Source organism: Marmota marmota, unplaced genomic scaffold (genome assembly GCF_001458135.2).
Source record: "Marmota marmota marmota unplaced genomic scaffold, marMar, whole genome shotgun sequence".
In the NCBI taxonomy this organism is placed as follows: domain Eukaryota; kingdom Metazoa; phylum Chordata; class Mammalia; order Rodentia; family Sciuridae; genus Marmota; species Marmota marmota.
The window spans coordinates 423,013-441,146 of record NW_025999992.1 but is presented as its reverse complement, the minus strand read 5'-3'; the positions used below and the strand labels follow the sequence as shown (position 1 = coordinate 441,146).

The following is an 18,134-nucleotide window of genomic DNA, read 5'->3' as shown; positions in this document are numbered from 1 at the left end:
CCTGAGTCCTGCAGGCTGTGCTGGAAAGGGTTACCCTTTAGGATATCCGGGAAGTTTTATTAGTAGCTGGAGCTTGCTCTTCTATGCAGGTCCAAACTCACTAGTTCCAAAATCATCTTTGTAGGTCAAAACCAACATTAGAAAAGTCATTTGCAATAAAAGATGGGATGTATTTCAGACAGTAAGGCTGAGTATTGTTTTCAGAATCTTAAAAAGTTATACTTGGGATCTCTCTATGTGTGTATTTAAATATCATAACCCTATGTGTACGATGGATCTATATTTGTGTATTTATAATACACATGTGTATGTTGTACAAAAGATGTTTGAAAGTACAAAGGGTCCAGGAGGACTTACAGAGTCTAGCTGGGTGTGGTGGTACATACCCATAATCCCAGCAACTCATGAGGCTGAGGCAGGAGGATGACAAGTTCAAGACCAGCCTCAGTAACTTAAAGAGACCCTGTCTTAAAATAAAAGGGGATGGGGATGTGGCTCAGCTATTAAGTGCCCTTGGGTTCAATTCTCAGTAGCAAACCAAAACCAAAACCAAAACAAAACAAAAAACCAAAACATGACACAGTCCACATAATTCAATGGAGAATGACCAAGTATCATGGTTCCAGGGAATTCAGCACATGGAAACGGCTCTCTGTCGAAAGCTGGGCCTATATTCAATGCAAAATTTTAAGAGGTCAATAGAATAATAATGATAATAATTCCCAAGAACTAAGCACATTCATATTTGCTATCTCATTTATGCTTTACTTATTATAACTATTTGTTTTGATTGCTGTGCAGATCTGACTATAGGGTGGAACCGGGTTCAAGTCCCAGCCATGCCTCTTAATAGCCGTGTGACCTGGGCAAGCTACCTAAATTCTCTGGACTCTGGTTTTCTCGTTTATGAGCTGAGGATAACAACATCCCCACAGGGCTGCTGTGAGCATCAGCTGAGCTGATAAGTGCCAGGGGGGGCCTTTGCTAAATGAGTGTTACCTTATTATTATAATTGTTTACATTATTATTATCACCTGGGCATGAGGCAGAGGCCAACGTCTTGACCTATCTGCGTGACTAAGCCATGACCCTTCACCTCTGACTTCTCCATGTCTTCCTTCCTCAGCCCAGTAGATGGGACTTGAGCTGGGTGTCTGAAGATGAGAGGTCATAAGGTGTGAAAGCTGGGGTCTTGTGCCTTGAGTTTTCTTCTGAAGCTGCTCTTCTGGGAACCCCTGCTGTGGCAATGTCGAGGGGATGCCCAGAATATTTTTAAAAACCCAGAAAACAGGAGACCTATGAAGTGCTCAAGCCAAATGTGCAGGAGGGCAGGAGGCCGTTTGGCTTTAGGCAGATGCACGGCCTTTCCCTGATTGACAGACCTTGGTTGGAGGCTGCTGGAGCCTCCATTTCTGCCCCTACCCCATGCTGAAGGTCCAGCTCTGTGGACTAGGAAGTGTGTGGGAGCCAGGCGGAGTCTGTGCTTCCTGAGCTGGGCCAGAAGCCCCCGGAAGGTGCCAGCTCTCAGGAGAGTCCAGCCTCTTCCCTGTCTGCTGGCAAAGGCCTAGCGCCAGGCCTCTGAGCTGAGGAAATGCTTTGCCAGAGCGGCTGCCATTTTGTGTTCCCTCCCAGTGGGCACCACGGGAGGTTTCGCCCTTGCGTCTGCTTTGAAGAGGCCCTTTATTTCTATTTTGGGACAAGAAAACTTGATCTAAGCCAGACAGCTGACAGGCGGCGTCTGGCCCTGTGTCCTCTGGTTCCTCCTGGCTGGGCTGCGTCTGCCAGGTGTGTCCCTTGAGCCCCAGGTGCCTCTGTAGAGTGGCTGCCAAGGTTGGCTGGGAAACAGGTGACCAGACTCGAGGCCGTGGTGGGCTGGGCAGCCGGAGCTGTGGCCTTCTTGGTCCCTGGGTTGGGGTGGCCTTGCAGAGCAGGCCTGGGCTCTGCAGGAGGCCACCAGTCTACTTCCTGCTGTCAGGTGGCTCTGGCCACCTTGGCCGCTGGCACTCCACTGAGGTTGGACTCTGTGCACATGACAGAGCTTGTTGCTGGGACCTCGGGCCCCGGAGAAGACCCCCCATGATCAGTATCAGTTGGTTCTGAAGCCCACGCGGCCAGTGGGAGAAGATGTCATGCGGGAGTGCTGGCCACCAGGATGCGACCAGCGCATCAGAACAAAGCCTGTGGCTGTACAGGGGGAGTGACTATATAATGCACCTGTGCCTCTCCTGACCGCAGGTGCAATGTCCCTGACGGGAGCAGCAGGTGTTTCTGTGTCTGAGGGGGACGCAGGCCCACCTCCAGTCATCCTGAAATAATACCATCGAGCGAGAATGGTTTCTCCTTGGAAATCTCCTTCTGTAACACTCAACATTCTGGAAACGGCCTGTTTTTTTCCTATCCCAAGTTACAATTTCCACAGAGCGGCCTCGGGTCCTGTCCCTCGGCCTGGCTGTGTTTTACATGGCCCTGCTCCACAGGGCCCGTCCCCAGCTGGAGAGCGTCCCCGTGCAGAGAAAGGAAGGAAGTCTGCAGCCAGCTTCCTCTTAACCCTTCTCAGGAACAAATTCTTCATTTACCCTCAAGAGGAAGTGAGAATGTTGTGAGGATGAAGAATAATAGCTCCGTGGCAGAACACTTGCCTGGCACCTCTGAATAGATAAGTGACATACGTGGCTCCCGTCCCTTTGGTGCTTGTGTCCTCTGCCCTCACGCACCCATGGCCTGCTCATGTTCAGGAGTACCCCCACTCCCTCGGGTTGTCCTGCTTTCCACAAGCTCACGGGTCCCAACATGCCAGGGAGATGTCATTCAGGAGATGGTTGGGTTGGTGACCTGGTCAGAACCTGGAGGCTGCCCTTATCACTTTGGAAGGCACTTGTAGATTCCTGAGATGCTTGCAACAGCAGCAGGGTATGGCAGGAGGACGCAGCCAGCACTTTCTGTGAGCGGCTGTGCTGACCTGGTCCTCCACTGTCTCCGAGTGAACAGTTCTGCTGCCCTCATGTCCCAAGTGAAGGTGCGACATTCACACCCAGGCTGTGGTTTGAAGCCCTTGCTGGACTTTGCATTGAGCTGTGTTATGTGAGACTGGAGAAGACTCACCGTTGCTAGAATAGGGGGAAGGAAGCCGTGGGGCGTCGGGTCGCGCTGTGACCTGGGGCTGATTCTCTCCCTGGGCCGGCTCTTTCTGCTGCGTGGGCTCCAGTTCCCTGCCTCACCCCGTCCAGGAGGATTCTGAGCTATGGGCCACTGGCTGTTTTTCACAGCTAGAGATGGGCCTGAGGGAGTGCAGGTTATGTTGGGAGGAAGAGGTGAGTTTGTTGAAGTTCTCTGCCTCGAATTCCGGGACTGCTGTTTGTAGTTTTTCTTGGCTTGGGTGTGAGAATCCTTCTATCTGAGAAGCTGAGGATAAGGGGATAAACCTTGGAGATAATGTTCATGTTTACTAAGTGATTGGTGAAGGAATGGGCATGTAGAATAAGTTCCTGAATATGGATTTTGGGGGAATATGACAAGTTTCTGTAATGAATGAAGTTTTTATTTTGTACCTTCTATGTAATTTAACTAATTTGAATATTTAAAAATATGCCTGTTATTAAAATCAGCCTTTTCAAAATCTAAGACACAACTTTAGTCATAGTATTCTTTGTAATAAAAGCAATAATTTATCTCTTGAGGGCAACAGAAACTGACTTTATTTAGACATTCTACTTTTCTTTGATTATTATTATTATTATTATTATTTTTAGAGAGAGAGAGAATTTTTTAATATTTGTTTTTTAGTTTTTGGTGGACACAACATCTTTATTTGTATGTGGTGCTGAGGATCGAACCCAGTGCCCCGCGCATGCCAGGCGAGCACGTTACCACTTGAGCCACATCCCCAGCCCTATTATTATTTTTAATACATGGTATCACTATGTTGCTAAGGCTGGTCTCGAAATCGTTAGTTCAGGGGATCTTCTTGCCTCAGCCTCAGGAAAAGCTGGGACTACAGGTGTGCACTACCACACCTGGCTTCCAACTTTCATTTTAAACAGAGCTTAGATAAAAATTTTAATTCAGAGAATTAAAAATCACCAATTTAATAATAAAAAACAAAATAAAGAATTTTTAAAAAACATTGTCAGGAGGGCTGGGGTTGTAGCTCAGTGGTAGAGCATTTGCCTAGCATGTATAAGGCACTGGGTTGATTCTCAGCAACATATAAAAATAAACAAACAAAACAAAGGTCTGTTGACAAAAAAAATACAAAAAAAAAAAAAGATTGCCAGGAAGTAGCTTCAGAATTAGTGTCAGAATTAGAACCCGTTTGTTTGACCCACTCAGGACTTTTTCATTTTGGTTGAGAATGAAAGACTTATTGATACAAATGAAAAATTAAGAAGGATTCACAAATTCTTGTTCTGCAGATTTTTTAGGGAAGTTTTTGTTTTTAACCTTGAGTTGTTACATAGCTAAAATGCCAGAGAAGCAGCAAGGATATTTGGCCAAAGTTGTAACTACTGAGTGACATTTCTAAGCACGGACTCAGGTTCCCAGGTAGAATGAAGGGATGGGACCAGGGAGAGCTGTGCCTTCAGTCTCTGGGCTCGAGCAGGAGCTAAAGATCTGCCAGCTATTTTGAAATTTACTTTGAAGGTACAAACTTGGCTAGAAGGATGGATCAATTCAGTTGCTGTGGCCTTATCATAGTGTATGGAGATCTACAGATCATAATGCTTTTAGTTTGGCTCATTAAAAAAAAAGGTAAAGGCTTCTCAGTGGTTCGCTCTGCAAAGTCTTGGGATGCCAGGATGAGGTGATGAGTTCTTGCTCACAAGGAGTGGGGAAAAATGAAGTTTTACCTTTGATGCCACAGGCAGCGAGGGCTGTTCTGATGTGCTGGTTATGTTTGCACTTAAGAGATACATATTTTACGTATCTCTCTATTATTAAACTAGATTTAGTAATTTTACATTGCTACATAGCAAATTGTCATGAACCTGGAGGCCAAGCACAATGCTCATTCTCGCACAGTCTCCGTAGCTCAGGGGCTGTGTTCTCATCTGGAGGTTTGGGTGGGGAAGGATCCATTCCCAAGCTTATTCATGTTATTGGCAGAGTCAGCTTGCTTGTCCCTGGGGGGCTGAGATCCCTGTTTCCTTGCTGGCTGTCAGCTGGTGACTGCTCTCAGCTCTCAGGGGTCCCTGCTCTCCTTGCCACGTGGCCCCTTCACAGACAGGACCCTGTCTTGTTAGCTCCCTTCTTCAGAAACAGCAAGGGCACCTCACTGTAGTTACTGAGCTGGATTCCTACACAGGGGAACCTGATCAAGGGAGTGGCACCTGTGCCATTTGTTGGTGAGAAATAAGTTACAAGTTACTCCTGTGCTCAAGGGAAGGGAATTATACAAGGGCACCATCCACTGTGGAGTCACATGGGATTCTGCCCTAACCAAGACACTTATGTCATTTCACTGACTTCTGTTCCCAAGAGATCGCAGCGTTTGAATCCCAGAAAGCTTTAGGAGAGGGATCCCTGTTCCTAAGTTCTGGAGAATCAGAAGTGCATGTTTTCTTTTCTCAGTGGAGAGAAGAAAGGAGAGGAGAAAGAAATGTCCAACTCCTCAAAGGAAGAAATACAAATGGCCAACAAATATATGAAAAAGTGTTCAACATCATTAGCAATTTGGGAAATGCAAATCAAAACTACCCTGAGATTTCATCTCACACCAGTCAGAATGGCAGCCATCAAGAATACAGATAATGATATGTGCTGGAGAGGATGTGGAGAAAGGAACACTTTGACACTCACTGTTGGTGGGACTAGGACATGGTAGATCAGGACAACCACCATGGAAATCAGTATGGAGGTTCTTCAGAAGGCCAGGCCTGGAACCACAACATGGCCCAGCTGGACCACTCCTCAGTCTATATCTTAAAGAATCAGAGTCAGCTTACTCCAGGGATACCTGCACACCCATGCTTATAGCAGCCAAACTCACCATAGCCAAACTGTGGAACCCACTCAGGTGTCCATCAGAGAGGAATGGATAAAGAAAATGTGGTGTGTATATATACAATGGAGTTTTATTCAGTCGTAAAGAAAAAATGAAATTATGTCATTTGTAGGAAAATAGATGGAACTGGGGACCATTATGATAAAGGAAGTAAGTCAAACTCAGAAGGTCAAGGAGTCAAGTTTTCTTTCTTAAAAGGAAGTCAGAGAGGAAAAAGCAAAAGAAGGTTGGGAGCGGGTCTTATGGGAATCAAAGAGAGATCAGTAGAGTTAAAGGATCAAGGGGTGGAAGGGGGCAAGGAGGGAGAAGTGCTGGGGAGTAATAATGGCCCAATTATGTTGTCACATTGTGTGCAGGTACGAATATGTAACCACAAATCACCTCAGTTACATACAACCATAACGCATCAATAAAAAAATGTGGGAAAAAAAAAGAGATGTCCCCACAGTAGTGACAGGGGGAGTTGAACAGACGCAGGGAGGCACTGGCTCAGGTGTTGGGGTGGGCCTCTGTGGGACTTTCATGGGGCCCTTGAGCTAGGTGCAGTCATTTTTTTATCTAGATGCCTTAGCATTGGCGGATCACTCGGGAGTGACATATGGCAGCACTGTGCTTTGAGGGACAAGTCTCCTGGAGGGGGCACGGCACATGAGCTAGACAGATGGCGGCTCATTCAGCCTTGGACAGGAGCATCCGACCCACTGGCAGGCCGGGTGCTGAGAGGCACTTGTGGTATCTGAGGCAGAGCTTTACCGAGTTTTCCCGAAGCTGTGCGTGGAGGTCTCCTGAGGAGGCACTGTGCTCAGCCTCCAAGGCCCTGTGTGCGTGGAGTCAGCTTACCACCTTGGGGTGAGGGGGCTGGCGACGGGTTGTGTGGCCTGGACAAAATCTGCAGCACCCAGTGGAGGATGTATCACTGACGGGACAGAGGGCGGGCAGAGAGGCCAGAGCTTCAGGAGGGCACAGAAGCAGGCCGGGATTTCAGGGAGGAACCGGAGCAGCTGGTCTTGCTCCCTGCAGGTCGGAGGTGGGGTGGGCCGTCGTGTTCCCTGCTCCAGAGGTTCTGCTGAAATCCCCTCTTCCTTCCCTTTAATACTTGCTGCTTATCTTCACATTTTTATTTGCTTTATTTTGATATTTGTGCCTTTTGTTTTGACAGCCCTCAGACATTTTCTGGAAGTTGGTGTGTCTGGGGGTGGATGTTCCAAGGGAAATGAAGGACTGGTGCCCTGACGGCCCTTCTTTTCCTTTCTGTAGTGCAAGCTCTGCACCTGCCACCTCACGCCGCCGCCTCCTCCTCCGCTGGACCGTTTCCAAGGACTGATACCTGTCTGCTCGTAGTGGTAAAGGTGAGTGGGGCTTCCAGCTCTTCTTTGTCACAAAGACTGTCAAACACCAGCCATTCTGAGATGGTCCCTTCCTGGGTTACTGCATTTGGTTTTATGTTTGTGAGCCCATGTGTGTATATGCCACTTTGTGTGTGTGTGGGGGGGCTCAGTGGCTGTGACTTGGGGTGTCTTCAGCAGAAGCTTAGATGACACATATGTGTTTGAGTCACCTCTGATATCCTCAGTCCCAAGCCCCATTCAGAGCCAGCCCCCTTGGGGGACAGCCAGGGGAGGTGCTGGAGGCTGCCAGGAGTGTCCCCCCCCCAGCCTGCCCACCTGCCCACCGTCCGCTTTTCTCCTTAGGCATGCCCCCCTCCCTTCCCTGTGCCTCTATTTTGTCAACTCTGAAGTGGCTTTAGTGAGTCTTGTCCTGCCTGATTGTCAGGCTTCACCTGATAGCAGGGAACATCAGTTGGGGACGCACTTGAGAATCTTGAGGAAGGGAGGGAGTTCTGTGAAATACAAGGCGTAATTTTTTTTCCCTAAATTTTTAATGTGCCAGGTGGTGTGCTCATTGCTTGTGGCAAATTCCTTGCTAGAATGGAAACTTTCTAAGGGCCAGTGAACCCCCAGCCCCATCCCCTGTCCCCGCACCCACTGCATTGTGCTGAAGGACAGTGCCCACAGCAGGGAGCTCCAGGGAACTCGTCAAATGAAGGACATGGATGTGTTTGGAGGGGCTCAGCACACCCAGACCTTTCTATCTATGGCTGCTATTGGCAATAGATGACGATTGGGGATTGGGGAGGGGGTTTAGGGTGCTTCTTCACCAAGGCACACCGGGGCTTTTCACAACTTGGACCCTTGAATTTAAAGGGGCTTTTCACAACTTGGACCCTTCCTAGCATGGCAGGTGCTTAAGAGCGTGAGTTGCACAGTGGGCCATTGGCTGATTGAGTGCAGTGGGTTCCTGTCTACTGCTGCCTTGAGGGTTCCTGTGAGTTTCACTATCAGAGGTCTGAAAATGTGGAGTGCAAGGCACCGGGACTCACGGGGTGTGATAAGCCTTCATTCATCTCCTGGGTGTTCAGGGACTGATGAATGGTTCATCTGGCCCCTGAGATCCTAAAGGAGCAGCATGAGGCTTAAGAATTCCCATCTTTGCTGCCCCGTGAGAGCTGGTGAGCTGCACTAGGTTTCTTCTGTAACTTGGCACCTACCACCAGCTTAGAGTGGGAGGTGACTGCTCGACCCCACCAGGGCCTACAAACTGGGGGTGCAGCTCTGTTTGCATTCTTCATCCCCAATACAGCCCCCTTGAATTTACCGGCCCCAAGCTAAAGCTGCCCCAAGTCGCTATTCACCAACCCTCCTAATGCACCCACTGGCCTATGCCCCGAAGGGCTGCCCAACTTGATTTGCAAAACTTTGGCAAAAGTAGAAATAATTCTTGAAAATTACATAAGTATCTGATTTTCCTCCTTATATGGGATTACCTCATTCTGTCAGCTATTTTAAGCAACTTTCAAAACTGGTAATGGAAAACTTTTTCTCAACTTGCAGTTGCTGAGTGTGGCTTTCAGGTTAGATTGAAAGCCGTGTTGCCCCACCCCCACCCCCACACCCAGAGAGGTCCGAGAAGGGAGGCTGTCTCTGCAGACCCGCATGCTGCTTCACGCATCACGGGTAATTTTCAAGCACAGACTTAGATTCCGAGGTGTCGTAAGAACTTTCACACCTCTAAAATAGGTCCTTACAGTTGACTGTCCCGGAATTTATATTCACTCTGTTACTTGTAAAGCTTGGTCCCTTAAGCAGCTCACAGCTGGGCCGTGAGACATTCCTAAGGGCTGATGCAGTGGACAGGTGGCATTACGGCTCAGTGCTCTGCCTGTCTGGGAAGCCCATGGAGGTCTGCGTTTTGCACAGACCCTCTTTCTGTACATGGATTCGTTTGAACTTGGCTTTGAAATGGGGGTGGGTCTGCATGTGTAGGGTGCTGTTAATGTGCTTCATCACTTGGGCCTTCTGGATGAGCTCAAGGCTTGCCCCTTGGCATGTGGCATTTGTAAAGTGGAGTCACAAGCCGCGGAATTTGGGTTGAATTCTCGCCCCGTGGATTTTATTCACTTTGTGACGCACACCAGGTTCTAGCTCTGAGTCTCAACTTTTTTGACTTTTAATGGGATGTTATTTATCTTGAAGAATTATTTAGTAGATGCCTAATTCAGCATTTTGGTACACAGTAGGTGGGAGGATTAGAGGAAAAGAGACAGAGGTGGCAATCTCTGTCCTCGATCAGCATAGGGAGAATTCCTGAAGAACTTCACAGGTGTCTTCCAAGCGCTGGGCGTGCTGGGGTATAGCCTCTGAGATGCAGGCCAGGGAGTTGCTCCTGACCTCTCTTCATCTATTTCTTTTCTTGAGAGAATGGAACCTCAGCCTTGGATCTGCTTGGTTCTCAGCAGACGAGAGGATGCAGTTGGGGAGAATCCCACCTGTCTTGGTTCCTTCCAATGTCCTTGATAGACTGTGGGGCAGGGAGTCGGCGTGGGATCTGTGGTCCCAGTAGAGTGACCCTCGGCAGTTAACAGACAACCCTCTCCACCGCCATGCATCCCTAGGACCTAATCTTCCTGTTCTTGCCTTAAATTTAAAACTTTTAGGGTAAAATCAAAGAAGAACAGTAGAACTGAGATAAGCGCTCATCACCTTTAAATGTGGGCTCCTGCTTTCTACTCCGGTAAATAAATCAATGCTTATTTTCACCAGATGTTGGTACAAAGTCATCTTTGGCATTGAAACGGACTTAACTGTGAAAACATGACCCAACAGAAACGGCTGGGCGTGGCACAGGGGCCTGGCTCCCAACTCTGGGAGTGAACTCTGCCTTCAGGTTAGGTTCCTCCAGAGCTGCACCAGGATGTCCTGTCTGCGTGAGCAGCTGGACCGCAGCAGGTTGGAGCCTCTGCTGTCCTTCCAGGTTGTCATCAGAGAGGTGACCCCATGGCTGCCAGTGCCAGGAGTCCTGGTTCAGGGGTCTCCCTTAGGCTTCTAGAAGTTTCTGGGTCCTCCAGTCCTCATTCATCTCCAGTGCCTTCCTGCCCCTTCCCGCCCCTGCCTGAGTCCTTCATCTGTGCAGCACCAGGGAGTCAGGTCTGGAGCCCCAGCTCACACTTTCCCCTCACCCTTCAGATTCAGGTTCAAAGTGGCATTGAGAAAAACAGAAGCCCAGCAAGGGCGTCACGAGCGCGGGTCGCCTCTATCTATGGGCTGGACTAGGAAAACAGGCAATGCAGGGAGGAGGGTCAGCAAGCGGGGACAGGCTTTCAGAAGAGAAACTTCTTCCTTTTGTTGCTTCCCCCATGGTCTGGGACCTGGGGGATTTTCTCTGTCTGTTTGGTGGTTTCTGTCTTCCTATTATTAGATTATATTATTTTCTTAAGTAGGTGTGCAGAGTCCTATCAGAAAAGCACCTTGAACATTCTGCTTTCAATTCCAGTGTGCTGGCAACTTCTTCAGTTGATACCTAGCACAGTATTGTTAAGCTGCTAAAAAGCTAGCAAATTTTCCACCTAAATTTTTGTGGGGGAGGTTGGGGTGGGGGCGTGGGGAAAAGAGTATAAAAATAAACCTTTCAGAGATTCTGGGTTGCTTGGTGGCGGGTGTATTTTTCCATGGTGCGGGAGGTTAGAAATAGCATTGCTTTTTATGGGATTCTCAGCAGCAGCTCCAGGATTTGGCTTCGTGGGTTGGGTCTGTGTGTGTGGGTGAGGTGGCTTGTGCAGTGCTGTGTAGTGGGCAGTGCCAGGCAGCACACTCCAGCACCTTCTCCCTCTTCCTGCCTCTCTGTGCCCCGCTGGGTGTCACCCAGTGAATTGTGCTCAAGTGTAAAATGTGCTTTGCCAAGGTCAGGTTCTTCTGATGACTTGCCCGTGGCAGCCGATGCCAGTTGTAACAGACTGAGTCTCAGCAGTCCCCGCAAGTCACGTTGGTACATCTGCACGGCAGTCGCCGGGAGGGCGTGTCCTTCAGGGATGCTGCAAGTCCGACTGGCCAGAGCTCTTGAGATGAGGGACGTGACCTTCTCCTGCAGACCTTATGTCATGGCCAGCCTTCTGGAAGGAGTCCTTATGGATTCTTGACATTTGTTGGAGTTACATAATTCTTCCAAATGGAGGCTGGTTACTGAGCTTTTCTCAAATTCAGTGCAGGAGGGAAATGGGAGGAGATGGGCATGGGGACGGCCACCGAGGCTTGTAACCCCAGGCAGCTCGGGGCATCTGTGAGTTCCCTGCAATCGCGCTTGCTCCTGGGGAGAATGTCAGGGCTTTGATGGGATTCTCAGTAAGGTTTTGACCTCCCCAAAGGTCAAGAGCATTTGCAGTAGAGCATGAGATGCGAGGTTCGTTTGACTGGGAGAAATCTTCTTAGTGATGGTCAACTTGGAAAGGTAATGAGTGGAGCTCAGGGCCACATGGGCGGGATTGAAGAGGACAGGCCAGGGGAGGGGAGGGATTTGGTCACAGAGTGTGTGACCTGCAACACAAAGGGGACCGTTAGAAGTGTCAACTGGGCTTTTTCTGCCCAGGCTGTCTACTTCAACTTTATATAATATTTGTTTTTGTGTTGGCTGCGACTCCTGCCAAAGGCTGTTTGGTGACGCTTGGTTAACTTCGCAAGCTGAGTGCTTGGGAGAGGGCCTGCTGTGCTCAGGGCGTCTGGGGTCTGTCTGGGCTCAGCCTGACGTGTAATCAACAACTTCCTCCTTCTTTCCTGGGGTCTGGTTTCCCGTGGCTTTCCTCATTTTTTGTATGTCTTTCTGGCACCTGGGGGCTGTGCTACAGCAATCGAGCTGTGCATGGGTTGGGGGACAGTGCAGAAGACCTCAGGCCAGGGCCTGTTGGCCTTCCCGCATACCCAGGCTCGGGGCTGCTTGGGTACCTTCTGTCTGAGTCGGCCAGTCACACTCCAGAGGGGGATTTGCTGAGTGAGTGGACAGACAGGTCACAAGTACGAAGCATCCCAGCTGCCAGGTGTCCTGTCGGGGGACTGCCCTGGCTAAGAGTGGTGGTCCCTCTTTCTGGGCCACATAATCCACTTAGGAACAGAATCATTCTGTTGAATCCACAAATGTAGGTGGAAGAAAAGGAAGCCATGGCCACTTCTGTCGGTTTTCCAGAGCAGAATGTAAAGGGTACATGTGGAGATGGGGCTTTGGGTAAGGAGGCTTTCTCCTAAAAGCTCTGTGGACCTGAGTCTACATTGCCTATATTTTTTTTTCCTGCAGTGCTGTGGATGGAACCCAGGGCCTCGTACATGCTAGGCAGGCGCTGTATCACAGAGCCACACCCCCAGCCCCCTACTTTGGAAAAGTTCCAGAGCTGCTGCCTGTATTGCAGGTTCTGTGGTGTTGTGCTCACTTTCTTCCTGTGCCGTCGTGTGCTGAGAACAAGGCTGCTTCTGGGTCTCATCTCTCTGGGCCTGGGCATTGGCATTTTCCCAGTGTGGTGCCTGGGTGGGAGGCCTGAGGCCTCTGCTAGCCTGGCCACAGGGTCACGTGCCCCATCACCTCCTGTCTATGTAGCCCCACTGAGTTTAGAACATTAAGAAGATGTGCTGATTCTTGAGTCATTTCGGAAAGAGTCATGCCACAGGCACAGGTGCGTTTGCCAAGTGGGTTTTGGTGCTTTCAAGGATGCGAGGGTGCTTTTGAGTCACCCTTAAATGAACTTATTACCACTTGGTATTGTGATATTTAAGTCGGTTACATACATTTTCATCTTTAGTGTTTTTCAGGATTTCCCCCTACTTTTTTAGGGGGTACTGGGGGTTGAGCTCAGGGGCACTCAACCACTGAGCCACAACCCAGCCCTATTCTGTATTTTATTTAGAGACAGGGTCTTACTGAGTTGCTTAGCTCCTTGAAGTTTCGGAGGCTGGCTTTGAACTCGCTATCTTCCCGCCTCGGCCTCCTGAACTGCTAGGGTTGCAGGCGTGTGCCACCGTGTCTGGCTCTGCCCTACCTTTTAAAAAGAGTTGTGGTAAAATATACCTAGCACGGTGGAACCCTGGCGCATCGCTGGTGGCAGTGGAATGATTACATGCGGTGGAAGACCACCTCGCTGCCGTCCTTAACGGTAGAGTTCTGTGGCATTAGGAACAATCACACTGTTGTACAACATGCCTGCCCCGTGCAGAGCCTTCGGAGAGTCTCACACAGGTGAAAGTCAGCAGTGTGCTGGAGAAATAGCAAATGGACCTGCAACCTTGGGAAGGAAGATGAGGTAGAAAGTTGAAAAAGCAGTGCCAAGCCGGGAAGTGTTTGAAGGCCCCCGCAGATCATCCTGTGGGGCGTGGAGTGCCTTTGGGGGGTTCTTCAGGGAAGATGAGGTCATTACGTCATGTGTTCAGGGACCCAAGTCTGGTGGCCAAGGGTGGGAGCAAGTGGAGGGGACACTCAGGAGCTGGGAAGGCCATCCAGGAAGAAGAACAAGGAGCTCGTTCCAGGCCCCAGTGATTGGGCCCCAAATGAGGCGGCAGTGACAGAGAAGAGGGCCTGCAGTGGAGCAGTGTCGGGTGGGCTGACTGACCTGATGTGGAGCGTGAGGAGAGGCCAGGGTGGAGGAGCAGAGGCAGGCTCTGAAATGACTCTCTGGCCTCCGTCTTGGGTGAATGGGGAGCTGGCGTGTGCAGAGACAGCAGCAGGGAGAAGGGGCTCACAGTGTGCGAATGAGGGGTCTGGGCTGGAGGTGCCTTGGCTCAGCACATCTGAAGAGACTGTGGGGAAGTGGCTGGGAATCCATTCGACAGTGGTCTGAGCTGGAGAGGTCATGACTGAAGATGGAGATTTGGGGGTGTTACGGTGTAGATGAGGTGTCCCCCAAAAGCTCACATGTGAGGCAAAGCAAGAAGGTTCAGGGGAGAACTGATTGGGGGTGTAGCCTTAACCTAATCAGTGTAATGATCTCTGATGGGATGAACCGGGTGGGGACTAGAGGCAGGTGGGGTGTGGCTGGAGGAGGTGGGCATTGGGGCCTGGCCATGGGGTGTATATTCTATATCTGGAGAGTGGAGTCTCTCCGCTTTCTGATCACCATGTGAGCTGCTGTCCTCTGCCACCCTCTTCCTCCGTGATGTTCAGCCTCACATTGAGCCCCGAGGAGGGGAGTCTGCTGTCTTATGGATTGAGGCTTCTGAAACCTTGAGCCCTCTGATGAATCTTCCTCCCCTAAAATTTTTCTGGTAGGATCTTTTAGTTCCAGTAGTGAAAAAGCTGATTAAAATGGGGGCAGTAATTAGCACAAGGCAAGATCACCCCAAGAATACAAAGCAAGTGTGAGAGCAGGCAAAGTGTGTGAAGTCTTGGTGTGCCTTGCTACATCGCATACTCAGTAGGACACACTGGTGTGTGTGTGTGCGCGTGCGCGCTACTAGAGATTGAACCCAGGGCATCCCCCCCGCTAGACGAGTGGCATCTCCAGTCCTTGTTATTCTTTGAGGCAGGGTCTTGCTAAGTTGCCTAGGCTGGCCTTGGATTTTTGATCCCCCTGCCTTGCCCTCCCTGGTAGCTGGATTACAGGGGTGTGCCACACACCTGAGTAGGTGTTTTTGTCTTAGTACAGTCCTCTTTATCTTAGCATCACGATTATCTGTTGTGTTCAAGTCTCTCAGCTTAGTGGTCAACCTTAGAGCTTTGCCAAACTCTGCGGTGTCCCTTGCTCAGACCGTTTTCCATCTCTACCTGGAGGCCCTGGGGCTGCTGCAGCCCACACTCACTCTTGGATGTGTCATTCAAAAAATAGTGACCTAACTGATGCACGCTGTAGTACCCTTCAGTGTGTGCATGTGGCTAGTGTGCCCACCTGGTCCCCCCACCCAGCGTCTTGTTCTCTTCCCATAGCCACTTGCATTTTTAAGGAGACCTCGTGCAGTTGGAAGGGTTGCCCTGGTTGTTTTTAGGCCCTGGGGACACGCAGAGCCTCTACCGTCTTCCCAAGTGTGCTGGTAGGAGTTGGGTGTCCACCTGTGTCTTGCGGGTGGGACCCCATAAGGAGACATGCGAGGCGACTCCACACTTCACTTTAGAAGGAGCGGGGCCTTCTGTGTGGGATCATAAACTCTTGGCTCAGGCACACTTGACATGTTCCCGTCTGGTGTCCTGACCATGATGCTGGGGCCCACTGGCTCACAGCCTCTCCACCACGGGGGTCTAATTCTATTGCCAAATTCTATTGCCATACAATACCGACCTCACGTGGAGCCATGGGGTGAGTGCAGAGGGGAGCACGTGTGAGGAGCACTCCCTCCAGGACCCATTTGGTCATTGAGTGTTTATTTCAGGGGAAATGCTGGTAATTAATAGAAACTCCTTGCAGCTGGGAATAATTAATGGAAGACCAATTACAGAAATATGACGAAATGGTTCCATACAGAGAAAAATGTTATAATCCTGTATCAAAGGAGGTAAAGAGATTAAGGCAAAATCTATCTAGTTATTGTGTAACTAGGTTCAGTACAATCATTTGGGTTTTTGGAAATTTCATATGGTCACAGAAGTCATCAGAGAAGCACTGTCATTATCTCCCAAGCATCTCTCTAGACCACAGGAAGAATCATAACGATCACTTTATGTTGTTGAAGATTTCCTTTGCAGCAGTTCTTATGGTGATTTGTGGGGTTTTTAAGGTAATCAAACATAGAGCAGTTTTATAATTGTCCAGTTGAAACTAAGTAGAATGTCACCCAGAATAAAATGGAAAATGCTGCATTCCCAATTCCAGATTAATAAAGTCATCTCTTTCTGGTCTTCTTCCATCAGTTTAGCCAAAATTACACTGATAAAAGTCTGTGCCGTATCTCTTTAAAGGAAAAGGGGTTATTGAAATTGAATTATTTATTTCACATCCAGTTGTTGATACTAACACTATCTCGGGTTTACAGCAAAGGAACATTTAGTTGATGATAGGGCCAGATACATAGTCTGGCTATTTCTGGATTGAAATATTGCTGAAATAATACAATTTTAATAACCAAAGCCAAAAAGGAAGTGTCCTGACAGGAGTCAGCACTGTATTGTGAAGGTAGGTGAACAGGGAGTTCCTCAGGAGCCACGGCTACAGGGTGAGTCAGGGGCCATGATACCACTCCCACAAGCCTTGGAGATAGAGCACACCTCTTGCACTTTGGTAACACCCACAGTGGACCTACTGATACGACTGCCCTACTTAGAAGCATTTAAAACACAACTTAAAAAAAAAAAAAAAAGTGAACAAGTGCGAGCTTTGGCAGAGGCACTAAAACACCAGGGAGATAGCAGCCTCCACATCTTGGGGCATTTGGCAGCTGGGGTTCTGGAGGCACCGGTTAGGCCTCCCTAGGAACTGGGGCTCAGTTCTACTTAGCAGCGATTCAGGGACCCCACTGCTTGGTATTTCCCACTTCTCTGTAGGGTCCCTGCACTAGACCTGTTTGTTAGCAATTATTTTCAATGTGCTCCGAGCGTGTATTGTGGTTTTCTGAATTCTAAAAATAAAGTAGTTCAGTTCTGGGGTGCACAGTGGTTGGCTTTTTAGGGACTTAAATCACATTGTAGTCATTTTCTCCTTTGTCCCCCTCTTATGAGGTGGATAATCTGAGGGAATGGAAGATTATATGAAGCTTGTAATATTACTTCTGATGACCTTTATGGCATTAGGGTTAAAAGCCTTTTGTAGATTGCAGGGCCTAGACTTGTTTAAGGATTTGCAAATGTGTTAATGTAAGTAGAAGTTAGTATATATAGCTAGTTAGTTGTTTAATCACTTAACTTTAAACCTTCTTTGGGAGTGTCATCAGTCTTTAATTAACAGTTGAACAAAAAATGCCGAATCTGTCTTTTGGTCACTGTAGTAGAAAAAGCATGAATAAAACTGTGATTAAGAATTGCTAGTTGGTACCAGGCACAGTGGGGCACACGGGTAATCCCAGCAGCTCGGAAGGCTGAGGCAGGAGGATTATGAATTTGAAGCCAGCCTCAGCAATTCACTGAGTCAATTAGTGACTCAATGAGACCCTGTCTCTAAATAAAATACAAAATAGGGTTGGGGATGAGACTCAGTGGTTAAATTACCTCTGGGTTCAGTCCTAGTACCCAAAAAAAAAAAAAAGCTAGTAGTTCTTTGCAAAGTGAAAGACATGGGTCACTGGTGATGTCACTTGGGGTCCATCTGTTCCTGTCTTAGAGATCTCTGCTCAACTGCAATCCCTGCTGTGCCCGGTGCTGAGCCTCTGGGACTGTCATGGAGAGGTGGGGTGTTGTGGAGAAGGATGGCTGACTCACAACTACCAGGAGTGAGCCCTTTCTTGCCAGAGTTGGGTGCTTTAGCTTCTGGGGTGAAAGGTCACGTTCAAGGACAGGCTTTCAGGTAGCTGAAGAAGAATCACTGTATCTCCGCTTTCGAGGGGTCATGGGCTAGGCATTCTGGATGTTCAGTGCAGGACAGCTGACTCTGGCCTTCCCGTAGGGAGTGGCTGTGCAGACCCATTGCCCTTTGTGTTATCTCACACCCTGATTGTGAGCCCAAGTGAAACTGAGCCCCAGGTGCTTAGGGGACCTGATGGGTGCTTCTAAAAGCCCCCAGCTGCCTAGATGCTCCATTTCCACAGTGTTTCCGTTCTTCTGCATGGGCACACAGGGCTGGCTCAGGAGCTGGGTGACGTGGCATGGCTGCAGAAGGCAGGCCCTGGTGGTTGGTGCCTCCCTTCACTGGTGGACGTCCATTCTTTCCATGTTACCATCAGACTGCATGACTTTGTTTCCCAGA

General features: G+C 49.1%; 1 protein-coding gene across 3 annotated transcripts in view; it reads left to right on the top strand.

The window, feature by feature from the left end:
- The window catches only part of Ldlrad4 (low density lipoprotein receptor class A domain containing 4), a 369,231-nt gene that overhangs the window by 45,161 nt on the left and 305,936 nt on the right, over positions 1-18,134 (top strand). The window contains exons 1-2 of one of the 3 annotated variants that reach the window (XM_048806715.1): positions 5,767-6,048; positions 7,259-7,350. The gene's annotated coding sequence lies outside the window, so the exon portion shown is untranslated. Of the gene's footprint in view, positions 1-5,766; positions 6,049-7,258; positions 7,351-18,134 lie in introns of those variants that run through there. The other 2 variants (XM_048806709.1, XM_048806710.1) reach the window with 2 other exon arrangements.